Below are 17,348 nucleotides of genomic sequence, written 5' to 3' on the forward strand. Positions count from 1 at the left end.
GGAGACAGAAACATTCTTATCTCCATTTTGCAGAAAGTAAAACTGAGCCTCTGAGATGAGTGATTGCTTATCAAGGATCACAGAGCTATGAAGAGACACAGTGAGCATCTAAAATCAGGTCTGTCTCAATCCAAAATATGTTTTTATTTGTTTACTAGAGGCCCGGTGCACGAATTCGTGCACGGGTGGGGTCCCTCGGCCTGGCTGGCGATCAGGGGTCATCGGGGCTGTGGGAGGATGTCCGGCTCAAGGGAGAAGCCGTGGAAGGTTCAGCTGACCAGGGGGAGGGCAGGGGGAGGGACCGCAGGAGGTTGGCCAGCTGGGGGGAGGGACCACGGGAGGTTGGCCAGCCAAGGGAGGTTGGCTGTGGGAGTGCACTGACCACCAGGGGGCAGCTCCTGCATTGAGCATCTGCCCCCTGGTGGTCAGTGCACATCATAGCGACCAATCGACCAGTCATTCGGTCTCTTAAGCTTTTATATGTATAGATTGCTTGCTTGCTTTAACCATTTAAGATGGTCTATTCAGAATAAGCACAATGATGTCAGATTCTGAACAAGGTAATTGGTGGTCTGAGAGTTCCAAAACCAAATAACCTTTGACTTCCTAATTCTGACCTTTCCAGCATTGACCCTAGTTTACCCTAATTATATGGGTCACTGTCCCCATGCCATAACAGCCTGGGCAACCTCTGTGTGTGGGTGTGGTCGGTGTTCAATAAATGCATTGGGGATGTCATTGAGGAGATAGAATGTAAGAAAGAGACACTAGGTTTGGGTAATTAATTTTAAGGATGCCCCTTTTAACATTCATAACTGTCACTATTATTTTTTAAAGTATTGCCTAACATTTATTTCACTAAATAAAAAGTTCTCCCATTCATTTGTAACTTTACTTTTAGTGACTTGTTACTGTTATCTTTTTTTTCCATTCCTTTTCTTTACTACCTCAGTCAGTAATGTGATTCATCTTTCTGACCTAAATTTGCTGCTTTTCCTTTAACATAATGGCAATTCACACTGGTATCAGTGACATGAAGTCCATCTCCTTCACTGGACTCTTTTTTTTTTAGATAAATAATACCAAAACATTACTCAAACTTGAGAAGTCTCTTTAAAAATATGATCTTGCTAAATGTGACCTAACACAAACAAAATCCCACACACATTTAGTTTAGGTCTTTAACTTCTTTGTAGTTAAACATTACTGACTCAATTCCCTCATGTCTATCATGCTTTTGATATTAAATCAAGGCAATTGTGTTAAAAGATTTTCTTTTATTCATTTGCAATCCCAGGCTATTAAATTTGCATTGGTATTAGTGCTTAATCCTGAATCCATATAAGTGAGGGTGTACACACACATTGATAAAATTAAAAAAAAAAAAAGCTTAAGAAAGCCACTTGTCACCTGTACGAGGATGTGTGGCACCTCTGTTTTACTTCACCCCTGTCTAGTGGGAGTTACTTGAGGGGAAAGATTTTGTTTTGATTATTCATACCTGCTACTACTGCCACATATTATATTTCACAATGTTCGGGAACTAAAGAAGTTGAAGAATGAGCAAAAGTAGAAGGGAACTTACTTCATTTGACAATTACTTTTTTAGACTCTACTAAGTGTCAGGAACTATGCTATAGACTTGAGTTACATTATATTATTTGTCCACACAGCAACTTTGAGTCACATTTCTATATTATAGTCATTTTTTAACAAACTAAAAAAAAAGTGTCAGGATGGTTATTCAACTATTTCCAGGCCATACATTCAGAAAATGGTTGAACTAAAACTTGAACCCAAGCCTGCCTGTCTCAAATGCCCATGTTCTTTCCACTTCACCACTCCTTCCTGTATACAACCAAAGCCCATAAACATAGATTACTTCCTCTATATTGATCAAGAATATAGCTCCTCATACAATGACCTAAAAATGCACTCCTGAATGTTGTTATGTAACTAGCAACTAAAATCTGAGGCACTCAAGAAAATGATAAATTTATTAAAGACTTCAGTCCTGCTGAGCCTGTTTCTGTCACCTCATATAAATAACAGTCTGCCGTGAAATCTGTAACAGCTTGAAGGTAAAGAGTCTGCATTTACAGATGCCAGCACCACTGCAGGAGCTCAATTCAGGCACATGTTCCTACAGGTAGACATGTCTCCACCCTCTGCCCTCTAAGACAGGGCCCCGCTAGGCTCTTCACCCTCACTTACCTTCTGGAAGAATATGTGGTTGCAGCAAACTTACCTAAATAACACACTGATTCTTCAAAGCTAACACCCACTTGAAGAGAGACTGTGTTGGCATTTTCTAGGATCAAAATTCTCCTCGGGAACAAATACAAATGCATTGATTTTACTTGTTTGTTTTAGTAAGGAAGCCCTCCTAGAAGCACTAGGTAGTCTTGGGTCTGTTTAGTCGTCCTCTGATACAGCCAACCTGAGGCACAGATGAGGTAAGGCGCAGATGAGGTACAGGTTCCAGACTAAGGCTCCTATAGACGTGTACAATGTTAGATTTAAAGGGGGACATGGTGAGTATCTTGTTTAATACTTGGACATTTCATATGAGGCTTAAAGAGGTTCAGGTTGACTTGCCCAGGACTGTTGACATTTACGTGGCATAGTTAGTCTTAGGAATCCATCTGCCACATCAAGTTGCCGGAGAGAGCTCAAGTGAAGACATAGCCCAAACCCCAGAAACACAAAAGGAGAAGTTGGCCAAGGCAGTTTAGTGACTACACCTGATCTGATGGACATCTGATTCCATCAAAAGCCAAAATGATTTCCGTTCATATGCCGAAGGAGTTAACAGTTCACAGGAGAATTTTACTTTCCAATTTACTTGTATCTATACATAGACTGCTTTTTGTTTTTCATTCTCCACTTGTGCGTTTATTTTTAATAAAAATTGATCATTTTTTTGATCCAGGGTTTGCACACCCACATTTCTCAAGGATGTATATCCCCTATTTTGTGTCTCATCTTACAGAGGGATGTAAAGAGAAAGTCAATCTCCGAAGAATGAAAACTGCATCCCTTATCCCAATAGAAATTTCAGTTGCTGCTTTTTAAGACATGCCATTAATCTAATGTGGAGTATATAAAGTATGCTGAATCTATTCGAATTTTTTAAAATGAGTAAGTGAAGGAAATTATATCAAATAGTATATCTTACATTTTTCAAAAATGCGTGGGTGTTGAAGTGGGCTGAATCAACCATGTGTCTCCCTAGTATCTATTCTCTAGCTTCATCTTCCATTACTCTCAAATAACAATTCCACAGAATTTTAAATTATGTTCACTTTAAATGAATAGACTTGGCTTTTTCACAAACAACTTAAAGATCTTCACTTTCACTTATATGCTTTTCTTGCATGCCCCATTCCAACAGTTCCACATTCATCCAAAATCCATTTCATTTATCCCACATTTATGCTCATTACCATGCCTTCTCTGACCTTAAAGACCAACCTTTTCAAAGAGCTTCATTTTATCCAAATGTTAGTAAACATATGAAAGATTATTTCATTCTTCAGCCTTTCTCTAACTCTTGAACCATAAAAACCTTTCCCTCCTTTCAACATCCATAGCACTTATCATTTCTGTCATTTAATTGGCACTTGGAAAATTCTACCTGAATTCAGTAGATACGGGGAACATAGCCCACAAGATGTACTTTAGCCTCTGACATCACTGACAGAATCTTGGAGAGCATTGTTAATATAGTTATTGCCTTTGGGGTGAACATTGATATAATACATCAACACAGCATAATGGAGCCAGAACAGGAAAAGATGGTAAATCCCGTTCAGAAAATAAGGAGCCTGCTTGTTCAGAGGAATAGCTGGTGACCCCAGGCCAGAAATAGTCCTCTAATCATCACTATTCAATTAATAGATTTTGCTTATGATTTCTCAAATTTAAATCCAAAACTCTTGCCCCACTGGTAACTATGTTATTTATTTTTTTCATACAAAAAATATTTACCAAGCATCTACTGTGTGCCAGATACAGAGTGGATAATAATTTTAAAAATAAAAAGAATTGCCATCATATTGGAACTTACGTTCTAATGGAAGAAAACAGATTAAAATGAAAATAGCAAATCAAAAAATATTTTAGAAGGTATGGATGGTGTCTAAGGAGTGTAATTTTTAACTAGGATCAGTCCTCACTGAGAAAGCAATATTTTAGCAAATATGTGAGGATGTTGAGGAGCAAGCCAAGTGGATATCTGACACAAAAGTCTCCTCTTAAAGGCGAAAGGAACAGAAGATATAAATGGTCTGAGTCAGGGACTAGTCTTTCAAGTTCGAGAAACAGCAAGGACACCAGTGCAGTTGAAAAGTGATGAGAGAAGGAGAAGTTGAAGTCAGAGAGGTAATGGGTGAGGGGGAGGATCCAAGAGAAGTTTGGCTGTTACTCTGAATAAAATAAGAATCCATCAGAAGAGTCTGAGCTGAGGAATATGATCTGGCATGTATTATTCTCTAGGGAGAACAGACTGTAACAAGGTTCTACATTCTGTTGTGATATATTAATTAATTCAGAACAATCCTCCTGCTGAGAACTAGAAAAGCAGGATTTTTTAAAAATCAGGGACCACTTTTCCCTTGGGAGCATGTCTATTCAGGAAGAGATTTCTGAGAGGATGAGAAGCAGGGCAGAGCTTTCAATAGATACAGAGGACCCGGGGGCCAAACACTGGACTTCAGAGCTAGTGCAGGTGTAGGAGCTGCTACACACCCAACCTATGAGTTGGGAATAGAAAAAAGTACTAATTTATAATAGACTTTCATAGGTAAAATATTCAGATTGTAATCCATTAAAGAGCCACTAAAAGAATAGTGGAAGGATGTGAAACTACCAAGCTGATTAAAGGAGGAAAATGTAATAATAAAAAAATTAATTCAAAAAAAAGTCAATAAAGGAGAGATAAAGAAACAAAGCAGGATGAATAATAAGCAAATAGCAAAATGGTAGGTGTAAAGCCAACTATGTTAGCAATTAATGTGATAGTAATTAGATGTATGCAGATTAAATATGTATTGACTAAGTTCTCTAGTGTAAAAACAAAGACTGTCAGACTCAACTTTTGAAAATGAAACCATATGATGCTTAAAAGAAATACTTCTATAACACAAGAATATAGAGTTTGAAGTAAAGGGAGAAAAATATATGTCATATTTGTGAAACATATACAATAAATGTGTCATCTGTCATTTCTAATAAACCCCTTTCTATTCTACTCTGTGATCCTGGGGCGGGGTCCTACCAATTCCATTTCCACTGCCTGCTGGATTTCTGTTAATTTTTATAATAAGGGCCAGAGGAAGGGAAAGGGGGCTCTCTTTCCTTCGGCCTATTTGTAACAAGGATTAGGTGGCCCCAGCCATCGGCTTCCATTGGCTCTCCCAGAATCTGCCTTCACAGGACTGACCCCTCAGGGGCACAAGCAGGAGCGGGGTGCAGTGGCTCTTCTGAAGACTGAGCAACAGTACCACTGGGTGACTCCTCCTTGCCTTGAGTAGCACCCACTTATTTTTATTTTTTTTCAAGATCTTAACACCAGCTCTACGGGCCCTTCCTTTCATATTAATTTTTCTCTTTTGTTTCCCAGGCTAAGAATAGTAGCTGTTTCCTACAGTTACCTCAGTGTTCCGTTTTTGCACTTCAGCTCTGCAAACCTATGTAACCAATTCCCTTTATTAAATCTTTTATTGAAATATCTAATGGGGTTTTTATCTTCCTGACTGAAAAAAAACCCCACAAAATATTAACCAAAGGAAAGTTGATATAGCTATATTAATGACAGATGAGGTACATTTAAGTGAAAAAGTCATACTAGAAATAGAGATGTTTCATAATGGTAATGCACTAGTAAAATATTACAACTCTAAATATGTATGTCCTAATAGCATCTCCTCAAAATTTATAAACAGACCTAAAGAAAGAACTAGGCAAATCAATAGTTATAGTGGTAGTTTTTAACAAAGCTCTCTCAGGAACTGATAGAATATCCTACCAAAAAATAAAAATAAAGATTGAGATGAATTGAGCAACATAAGATAGAGTGGTGGTAGAGCGTGAGAGGTAATGGTAAAACTGATGGGGGAAATGAGACATTTTTTTTGCGGGGGGTGGGCTAGCAATCTGAATCTGTGCCATTAACCTAATGCACATTCTTGTTAGCCTATAGTCTAGTCACTGCCCCTTCCTTAATTATCTGGTCCTGTAAGACCTGTTTACCTAAAGTACTACTCCCATTTTAGAGAGGCCATAAACCACGAACAATACACAACCCCCACATGGAGTTATCAGTGCTGGAGCCAGGCCAGGCCTTGAGATGTGGTCTCACTGCCTCCATCCCCAGCACATGGGGCTTTTAGCAAAGCCTGCGAAAGGTCCGGAAGTATGATCCATATTTGGGGGACAAAGAAACCAAAGGGGTATAAAGGGAAAGCTTCCTCCATAGGTTTACTCAGGATTTGGAGAGAAACAGACTCCCCTGAGTCACTGTACAGACTCCACCAGTACATGTGGAACGTCTGGAAATAAATGGATTTTTCCTGTGCCTCTGGTACTCCTGCCTACTTTTCGGTAGCCTGGTAAATTCTGTAACAAAACCATCTGGGCAAGAAACAATCAAGTTATAACTAATGGAAGCTCAGAAAAGAGGTTGGATCCTGGATAGATTTTAAAGATTTCCTGACATTGAATGTAGGCCGTGAGGAAAATGAGAGTAAAAGACCCAGGCAAATAGAAGGGTGGAATTGCCATTAACTAAGATGAGGTAGACTTTGTGATAATCCATCAGTTTGGGAGATCGGATTGGGAGTTCAGTTTGGACATTTGAATTTGAAATGTCTTTGAGTTCTATATCTACGACCATCCCACATCTAAGTAATTTACTTACTTCACTTAAAAGTGGAGGCTTGCCTGGCTGGTGTAGCTCAATGGTTGAGCGTGGTGACCTATGAACCAGGAGATCACAATTCGATTCTGGGTCATGCCCGGTTGCGGGCTTAGTCCCCAGTAGGGGGCGTGCAGGAGGTAGTGATCAATGATTCTCTCATCATTGATGTTTCTCTCTTCCTCTCTCTGAAATCTATAAAACTATATATATATATTTTTTTTTTTTAAAGTGGAGGCTCGCTGCTGTCCAGAGCTCCTTACAATAGTCTTCTTTTCTGGGTTTGCTTCTGCTTACCTTTGCAGTCTCACTTCTCACCTTTTCCCTCTGGCTCCTTATGTTGCTGCCATTCTGAACTAATTGCGTCTCCTCTGAGCCTTTCTTACTTCTAAGCCTTTTACACATTACTTTTTATACTTAAAATATATTCCCTCTCTTTGCCTAAATAGGAGAGTTTGTCTTTTGGCTACATAATCATATTCCTGGAACTCCTCTGCTGAAGATCAAATCTGGCTTTCATGCTGCCTTTTATACACTGCCATCATCCTTGTGTTTTCTACTGTTGTATATACCACTTATCATCCTAGATTGCCATTTTATTTTTCTATTTCTCGCACTAATCCAAAAGCCCCTCCGGGACAAGTAGCAATATCTGTAAGCACACCTGATCCAAAGGTGTCTGATATATTGTCTAGTACTAATAAAAGCCTATTAAATAAATAAATTCTCGATTAAGGCGCAGAACAATCACTGTGAGGATCGATGACTCCCAAAAGATTGGAAAGCATGGCTTTAAAATCTCTGTGTGTGTATCCTGGAAATTTAATTTTTAAGGTATAAAGCTATCACATAACAAATGAAAAAAAATGAAGATGAATACAGTCCTGAAGGTTTTTCAATCTGACCACACCAAAAGCCTGGTACACACATTGGCTTTGGAATTGAATACACCTTGTCCTAGCATTGTCAATATGTGGATTCCTAGCAACTCCTACGAAAAGACATGCAACACAACATTGTTCACTTCCTTTGGTTTTCAGGAAGTATAATTTTTATTCTCAAGCATGAGAAAATAAGTAAGCTAATTATAAACATGGTCAGAAATTTTTCTCCTACAGAAAACTAGAGGAGCTCATTGTCAACTGGATTTTGAAACATAACCCTTACTTTCCTGACACTGTTGGTCTTCAATGTTCCTTTGGTATAGCCCTTCTGTGATGCATGCCGCTTTGGCATTTTAAGTTCCAGTGATCTTGTCGTTCTGGCTGCTACTTCAAGTATTTCCTCTGACCATGAACCTGTTTCATCTTACCTAAGTTAAGGTGTGCCAGCTAAATTCCATCTGCCAGCCAACATTTCTCAGATTCAGGGAGTCCATCGCTACCTACTCCCTTAGATGTATAAAAAGATAAATCTAGCCCAGCCAGTGTGGCTCAATGGCTGCAGGTTGACCCATGAGCCAAGAGCTCACCAGTTAGATTCCTGGTCAGGGCACATGCCCAGGTTTCGGGCTTGATCCCCAGTAGGGGGCATGCAGGAAGCAGCCAGGCAATGTTTTCTATCTCCCTACCCTCTTCCCTTTCTCTCTCCCTCTAAAATCAATTTTAAAAAAATTTTAAGATAAAAATAAACAAGCAAACTTGAGTAGATACTGAAGGAAGAGACTTCCACTTCTAAGAGTCCTAGATTTGGAAGGAACCTTGAAATTGAAATTTTTTTTCCAGAAAAAAAAAATACTTTCAAAGCTGTTATGTTCATTTTTTTCATCTAACTCATGACTCAAATGATGTATGCAAAGGGGGAGAAAGCAACAAATATTATCCAAAAAATTACACATAAAACTCCTATCCTCAAAAGCATATGTAGCTATGCTTCATAACTATTTTGTATTTTTTTAATGTACATAATTTTAAAAGCAGGTAAATGACCTGTATCAATCTAATCACTGTGAGCTTTTTGTTACATTAACCACTTTAGGTAAGAATTACACCCCTAGGAGACATGCTCTCCTTGCTAACTTTATAACAAACATTTCCAAAGTCCCAAATGCCTTTGATGTTAGTGTGTAGCTGTGTGTTAGAAAGCTCGATGGGAGGGAGAGAAAGAGGCAAGATGAGTTCTAATGGAAGAAATCCATCTCACAAGAATCTGTAACAAGAAAAAACAGGTGTGTTGCTAAGCAAAGTATTTTTTCTACTGTCCTATTCATGCCCTTTCAAACACCTCATTTATGAGTCCAAAGCAGCTGTCACTGCACTGCTTTGTAAGCCAGAGCTCATCTATTTATTCTCTCCCTGCTTCTTAGAGATCTTTATGTTGTGGGGTTTTTTGTTTTTGTTTTTGCTCCTTAACACACTAGAAGCAAAATACTAACATGTGACACTTGCTAATTGGGACATGAAGATCTTTAATTTTATCTAGTGGTTATTTCAGCCGTATACACTTATTCAAAGAATAAATGTTTAGTATCTATATCATAAAAGGCCTGTGGTCATCACGCTGTAACGGCAGAATGACCAAACAACCGGTCACCAGGAGGTGCATGGAGCACCTCTTGTGGGCTGGGACTCGCGGCTCGCACGGTGAGGCGGGGCTCGCGTGGGGCTTGCGTGGGGTTGGCGGGGCTTGCATGGCGGAGGCAGGGCCCACGGCTCACACAGGGTGGGTCTCGCGCAATTTTGTGCGCTGGGCCTCTAGTAAGATATAAAGTCACTGAAAGAAGGGAGGACACAGGCTTAAACCATAAGAATTACACAAAGGCAAGAAGGATGGGAGTAGAAATGTATTAATGTTTGCCCTAATGAACCTTTAGAGGAACTGGAGGAGGCAACATGGGAAGTAATGATCAAGACATAGAGGTTGGCACTAAGCATCCCTCTATGTGGACTAAGAATTCTCTGTGCTCACAGAGGCCTAGATCAGATTCCTCTTTAATTTGTTTTCCAATTTTACCCTTTAAGATATTTTTGACAGATTGCCTACAGTAAATTGTTTGGCCACTTAGTTTTCTGCATCAAGATGATCGCACATATTATAAAATAAATGATAGAAATAAAATTTTAATTTAAATCTAGATGTTTTTGGATATTCTGTTTCTATCAATAGTTTTGTTCCACTAGGCAAAGTTGTAGAAGCATCTTAAAAGGATTCTAAACCCCATCACTTTTTTTTTTTCAATTCTATCATTTCAGGCAAAGGTGAGAGTTATTAGGATTACCAAACAATTTTATGCCAACATAATTTTCAATCCATCAAAAAATATCTCAGTTACTGAACACAAAATTGACTTGCCTGTGTTCTGAATTAAGCATTTCAGTCAAGTTGTACAAGGCTTGTTAAAGCAATACATGACCTGATCTGTCATTTTATTATGCCGAATACAGCAAGGATCTGTAGGTCAGTCATGGGACTGTTTGCCTTATATTTTCTGGAAAGGTGAAGCCTCTTAACTGAATCCTACACTTAATCATCCCCAAATCCCAAGCTATATCTCCTAATCCCTGTTTCGATTTAAAATAAAATTTTTATTTTTTGGTGTTCCAAGTGAGTTTGCTTCAGGCCTGACTTAGAGATCTATGAATAGCATTTACTGTTTGCTTGCTGACTACTTCAGCGATTCTGATTCCTCTGGGTGATCTCCACAAGGCTGGTAGTGGGGAGGGGGGCGGGTTGGAGAGTGATTTCATGCAGAAAATCACTGTACCCTCACACTTGAAGCCAAAACAAATATTTTGAGGGTAAAGTAAGCTCCTGGATTCAAGTAGCCCGTTTGATTTGAGAATACACCGATGTGTGAAACTCAGGCTGTTTCCCATATTCCTGCTTCATTCTACTCCTGAAGAAAGTGCCCCTGTACTGCAGAGAGAGATGAAACCCAGTGGTGTGATGTAGTGAGTCCTCCTGTATTCATTTGTTGGACAACATGCAATCTGAGTTTTGCTAAAAGTAAAAAATTTTTTTCTCGGTTGGAAGTTAGTGTCCAGAAACAGAGAATGGTGGCAGCAAGCACTGCCCAAAGTCCTGGAATATTTGTTGCATTAAAAGAATGGAGGGAAGCAGGTAGCCCTGGAGGGAAATAGGGCTGTGTGTGCCCCAATGTAGGAAACTGGCCAACAGCCTACAGTGTTCAATAGAAATGAGATACCCCACAGTCCCCAGAGTTCGATGTGCCCTGAAATTTTCAATATTAATGATGACACCTTATTTCTCTAAAGCCTCTCCTCTCTTGCCTCTGAGACTGGCCCTTCCCTCTTGCTTGTCCTACTGTGGTAGTCACCCTTCTCTCACAGACTCCAACTGTTCATTCCCCAAATAAGTGTTCACCAAAGTGGTGTCCACTTGCGTGAGAATCCCCTGCGTGGGAATCAGAATTCCTAGACACAGAATATGGACATCTGTGTTTCCAGGCTACCGACCTGGGATTTTTATACACAGGAAAGATCCTGTGCCTTAAAAGTGCTTGCCCAGCACGTTTCATCTCTCTCCACTCACTTCTTGGACAATTGCATGCAATTTTCTTTCAATTATCACTTGCATCCTTATTAATCACAACCACTCTTTCCAGCTCAAAATAACCTCCTGGCCTCTGGGTCCTCTTTATCCACATCTACTATATATATCTCACCAGGAGTTATAATTCCCCATCACACACCCCCTCACACACACTCAAATGTTTGTTCATAATTCACAATTCTTTTCTCAGATACTAGCAGTGATACCTACCCATTTCTCCCATTCACAAACCTTGGAGTAATTCTAGACACTTCACTACATTCAATCATGTAGCAAGTTCAGTTCATTCTATCTACTAACAATCTATACTTAGTTCAAGACTTCATAGATTCTCATTTGGAATGACTGAAGTATCCTTCTAATTAGTCCTCCAGCATTCAGCAAGAGATATTGTCAAACAGTGGGGGGAAAAAAAGCAGATGTTACTTCCTTTCTGTATGAATTCCATGACTTTCCTCCTCCTAGGATAATAATTATTAAAGTCGTTAAGCAAGAGATCAACCAAAGGACTTGTATGCATGCATATAAGCCTAACCAATGGACACAGACACTAGGGGGGTGAGGGCATGAGTGTGGGGGGGGGGAAGGATGGGGGAATAAGGACACATATGTAATATCTTAATCCAGCGGTTCTCAACCTGTGGGTTGCAAACAATGAAAATATATCCTGCATATCATATATCTACATTACAATTCATAACAGTAGCAAAATTACAGTTATGAAGTAGCAACAAAAATAATTTTATGGTTAGGGTCACCACAATATGAGGAACTGTATTAAAGGGTCACGGCATTAGGAAGGTTGAGAGCCACTGCAATCAATAAAGAAAAAAATTGAAATAAATAAACAAACAAATAAATAAAATTTTGCAATACTATTGTGTTCCTTCAAGCAATGTAAGTAGTATATAACTACTGGAGAAAAGAAAGAAAAGAAAAGAAAAGAAAAGAAAAGAAAAGAAAAGAAAAGAAAAGAAAAGAAAAGAAAAAAGTCATTAAGCAGATAAAACACCTAGCGCAGGACCTAGAAAAGATAAACATAAAATACTTGTTACTTTGACTTTTTCAAAGGAGGGAAGCCTTCATACTGTTTTCAAAATAATTCTTCTAAAATGAAAATCTTATACACAATTCACAAATAATCATGTCTTTCACCTACTTATAAACCTCCCGTGACTAGTTGAATAAAGCTAAAAAGTATTAGGTTGGCATTCAAGGCCCTTCCTGTTCTACTCCCCCCGCCATTTTTTCCCCTCAAACTTTTCCATACGCCCTTGCACCAATTATTCCTAGAATGCCATCACTCATACAAGAATTAGTTCGATCAGCAAACTTAATTTCCTTTGTGCGTGATAGAGGCTGTCTCTGTTGTCTGCTGCCCCCTGCCCGCCACTGAAGTGAAGAGCCCGTCCTGGCTCCTCGCCAGAGGGACACGCTTTGTAATTCAAATTATGACCTGCTGGTGCAAAAATGTATTTGGACATCCAAGGCTGGTTTTACACATAATTTTCAGACTCTTTCAAAGTGGCATGAACTAAGTAGCAGTGTGAATTCACAGCCAAGCTTTTTAAGCCATTTGGCGCTCTTCTAATAACAAGATACTGTTACCAATGCCTTAGTCTTCATCCATTTCATCGGTTTATTTCACTGAGACCAAGGCTTAGACATAACTTCCCACTTTTCTTTACAGTGGACCCCAGGACCTACTCATTTAAAGGCTAGCCCTAGGCTAGAGGAGAAGGTTCATTTTGAAAGGGTCTTTTTGGGGAGTTTGTTTCTGGAAGAGCTTCTGAAGGCCTTTTTGTAGCAAACGAGACCACCCTGCTCAAAGAGGAGCATCAAAAACCCAGTACTCGCAGACTTCTCATTCCCAAGACCATTGGGGTACTATAACCTACAGAGCCAGTTTGGTGGCCCTTGTAACGTGTTATTTGTAACCTTTTTTATCATTCAAAGGTAGGAAAAAATAGGCTAATACAAAAATAGGCAGAACCAAATTTTTTCCTATAACATTGTAGTGTGTTTTTTTTTAATATCTCTGATCATTCATTTGAATTTATGATGGAAACAGATAAGACTAAATATATTATATACTCCCCATATGAGCAGCATGAATTTACTGTATTAAAAAGAATTCTAGATTTGCCTTGGAAGGGATTTTGATCACATAAAACACTTTTTATTTTAGTGTTGTAAATATAAAAACACATGATCCATAAAGTCCATTGATAATAAATGTATTCAATAATCCATCTTTCACAGTGAAATAGAAGTTTAAATGTTTTCTTCCTATGACATCGATGCACCAAAATGCTTCGTTTCACCAATCATGCAGCAATATGTTTCTAAGTATTAATCCCTGCAATTTACATTCTTCACCCTCCCAAACTCACCCCTAGACTCCTATTAAAGTTGCTAGGCTATTTTTCTGCTTATTTCCTCAAAGGAAGAATATGAAGAACACAAATCAGGGAAAACAGGAATATTAATATTTTTCTGAGTTTTGTGTTTGAAATAACAAGTTCCTTAGAGGAATATGAAAGCAAAGATAATATATTTGAAAGGGGGTGGGGGGGCATATATTTTTTAAAAGATTCTTGTAGGCAATGGGTGGGGAGGGACAGGGAGGAAAAGAGATACAGAGGGGGGATTAATGACAATATCAATGAATATGGGTCCCAGATAAAGAGCTTCTGAAACCTGCCTCCCCACGAAGACAGTGAGTGCCATAGAGAGTAGTGTGTGAGACCCAAGATCAAAGAAAGCCAGTGATCTTCCCTAGAAAGGGTCCTCACAGGGGGTGTAGTTGGGCAATGTATCCAGTAGACCCTGCCTACTTCACTAACAACACATGAGAATGGGGGGATGATTCTTGTGTCCCCAAATAAAGCCCAGAAGAAGTAAAGATGCCACAAAGTCTTCAAGGGACCAGGCAGATAGGCCCAAGAGACAAGTCAGCATAATATTCAGGAATCAAAGATCAAGGTTCAGGTGGGACAACTGACAACTCACTAGATCTTCGTGGGGCAGGCAGCATCTACTTTTCATTCTCTTAATCGCATGGAATTTTGTTGCACCACTATCATTTTATTCCCTGAATTTTTATATCTATCGTAGGTAGAGGACTCTGGAATTGGCCAAGATTTACTTTTTCCCACTGTAGTGAAGCGGGTGTTTAAAATCAAAATTAGGCTATTTTTTTGTAAATGTGAATTTGCAACCCTTACAGTTCATTATAAATTAGCTATCATTGAATCTGTTTAACAGTCTTATTCTTTGTCAGAATTCATCACCATTAGTTTTTCCCTGTACATTATTGTCATCATGACCCAAATACTTATTGATCCTGTACTTTGTGTAGGACCTTGAGGTTATGTTGAACGAGGGTACATGTGTGATGGATTTTATGCAGTGAAATGTGTTTCTAAGTTTTAGGAGATTTAGGGACAGAGTAAGATAGCTAACCACATTTTTTTAAGAAGTTGCTCAGTCTTGCCCTGACTGGTTTGGCTCAGTGGATAGAGCGTCGACTTGCGGACCAAAGGGTCCCGGGTTCGATTCCGGTCAAGGGCATGTACCTTGGTTGCGGGCACACAGTAGGGGGTGTGCAGGAGGCAGCTGATCGATGTTTCTCGCTCATCGATGTTTCTAACTCTCTATCCCTCTCCCTTCCTCTCTGTAAAAAATCAATAAAATGTATTTTAAAAAAAAGAAGTTGCTCAGTCTATACTAATACATTTCCTACTGAGTATCAGCAGAAAGAATATAAAGCCAGCTTGAATTGCTTCAAAAGATTAAACTGATGAATATTTGAATCAAATATATAACCAGCATTGCTACGGCTTGTGAACCTATAAGACAGGACCCACAGAGTCCAACTAATTGATCTAATTTTCACATGTATATATCCTTTGAGTTTTTAAAAATGCTGGAAGTATTTCAAAGTTTGAACCACTTATTAAGCTTCCAGAAAATGCTAAAGTTCAACTTCAGAACTGATCATTAGAATGGCACTCTACCTTAAATCACACTGCTTCTCCCTCTCTCAATATTCTTAGATACTTCAAGATGCTCAATGTGTTAAGAATGAATAAAAAGCTTAGGTAGTCTGGCACAGTTTGCAAGTAAAACTCACAAAGGCTGCCTTCTCTTTTTAGCTTCAGACTCTTTTCTTCCACAAGGGGGAAAATTCTATCAGACACATTTCTCAAGGATTCTTTTATTCTGTCAACTTTTTAAGCAGACAGTAAAAAAGCATCTTTCCTCTTCCCTTACTAATATATTTTGTGATTTTCCATCAGCCCAGCAACTTTGAAAATCTGTTGAAATGTGCTTTAGTGTGCCCACATAGGAAACTACATTTTCATCCTAAAAGGAAAAAAAAATAATTTCACTGTGAAAACATAAATTTTATATACAGGCATATTAAATCTATATATATAAAAGGCTAATATTCAAAGTGTCCCCATGGGAGTTCGACCGGGAGACCAGGAGTATTATCACTCACTATAACGTGTGCTGACCACCAGGGGGCGGTGCAGAATGAAGCAAGACCCCAGCCAGCAGCTGGCAGGCGGGGAAGGGAGGCTCCGGCCAGCAGCCAGAAGGCTCCAATTGGCCCTGATTGCTGGCCAGGCCTATGGAACCTACCTGTGCATGAATTCCATGCACCAGGCCTCTAGTAATACAATAATTAATAAATAGCAATACAAGAATAAACTCTGTGTTTCACATACTGACAACTGTAAACCTACTTTTGTCCCACCCTGTACTTATATGCACTTATACTTCTAGGAACAGATAGATATTTTAAAGTATAAAGATGTAAAGTAAGGAGAATAAGTCAGGAAATGTGGATGTGAAAACACAAAAGGGAAAGACCCTATCCCAAATTATTGTACAATATCAAATAGCATGAAAATCAAAATTTAAAAAGAGAGCTTTATAGTCACCAAATGATATACCCAAACCATAAAAATGTTAAGTCTTAGAGTTAGGAACAGTTTAGTTAACATCATAGGAAAAGGCTTCAAAATTACACTAGCACAAAGAACAAAATGTACTACTCTGATAAAATATTAATGGGAACATATTAATAGTTTTATAACATATGGGTTTCTTTCTGGTACAAAGCAATTGACAAAGAGTGAGGAAGAATATTGTAAAGTAGAAGCAATAGAAATTTGGAAGTTTGCTATAAAAATATTTTAAAATTCATTGCTAAAAGTATATTGTGGATTTTAGATGAACATAATCTTTTTTTCCTTTTATTTATTTACTAGAGGCCCGGTGCACAAAAATTTGTGCACTCGGGGGGTGGGGGGGGTCCCCCAGCCCGGCCTGTGCCCTCTCACAGTCTGGGACCCCTCAGGAGATAACGACCTGCTGGCTTAGGCCTGCTCCCGGGTGGCAGAGGGCAGGCCCAATCCCTAAGTGCAGCCCCTGGTCAGGCTCAGAGCAGGGCCGATTGGGGAGTTGGGGCGCCGCCCCGACATGCACAGAGCAGGGCGGATCGGGAGGTTGCAATGCCACCCTCAGTCACGCTCAGGGTAGGGCCGATTGGGGGGTTGGGGCACCGCCCCCTGTCACACTCAAGGCAGGGTCGATGGGGAGGTTGCGGCGCCAACCCCTGTCACGCACAGAGCAGGGCCAATCAGGGTGTTGGGGTGCTGCCCCTGTCACTCACAGAGCACGGCCCATCAGGGGGTTGGGGCGCTGCCCCCTGTCACTCACAGAGCAGGGCCCATCAGGGGGGTTGGGGCTCCGTACCCTGTCACACACAGAGCAGGGCCGATCAGGGGATTGGTGTGCTGCACCCTGTCAAACACAGAGCCGCAGGGCAATCAGGGGATTGGGGAGCTCCCCCCTATCAGGCACAGAGCAGGGCTGATCAGGAGGTTGGGGCGCCTTCCCCTGTCAC

Source organism: Myotis brandtii, unplaced genomic scaffold (genome assembly GCF_000412655.1).
Source record: "Myotis brandtii unplaced genomic scaffold, ASM41265v1 scaffold136, whole genome shotgun sequence".
NCBI lineage: Eukaryota > Metazoa > Chordata > Mammalia > Chiroptera > Vespertilionidae > Myotis > Myotis brandtii.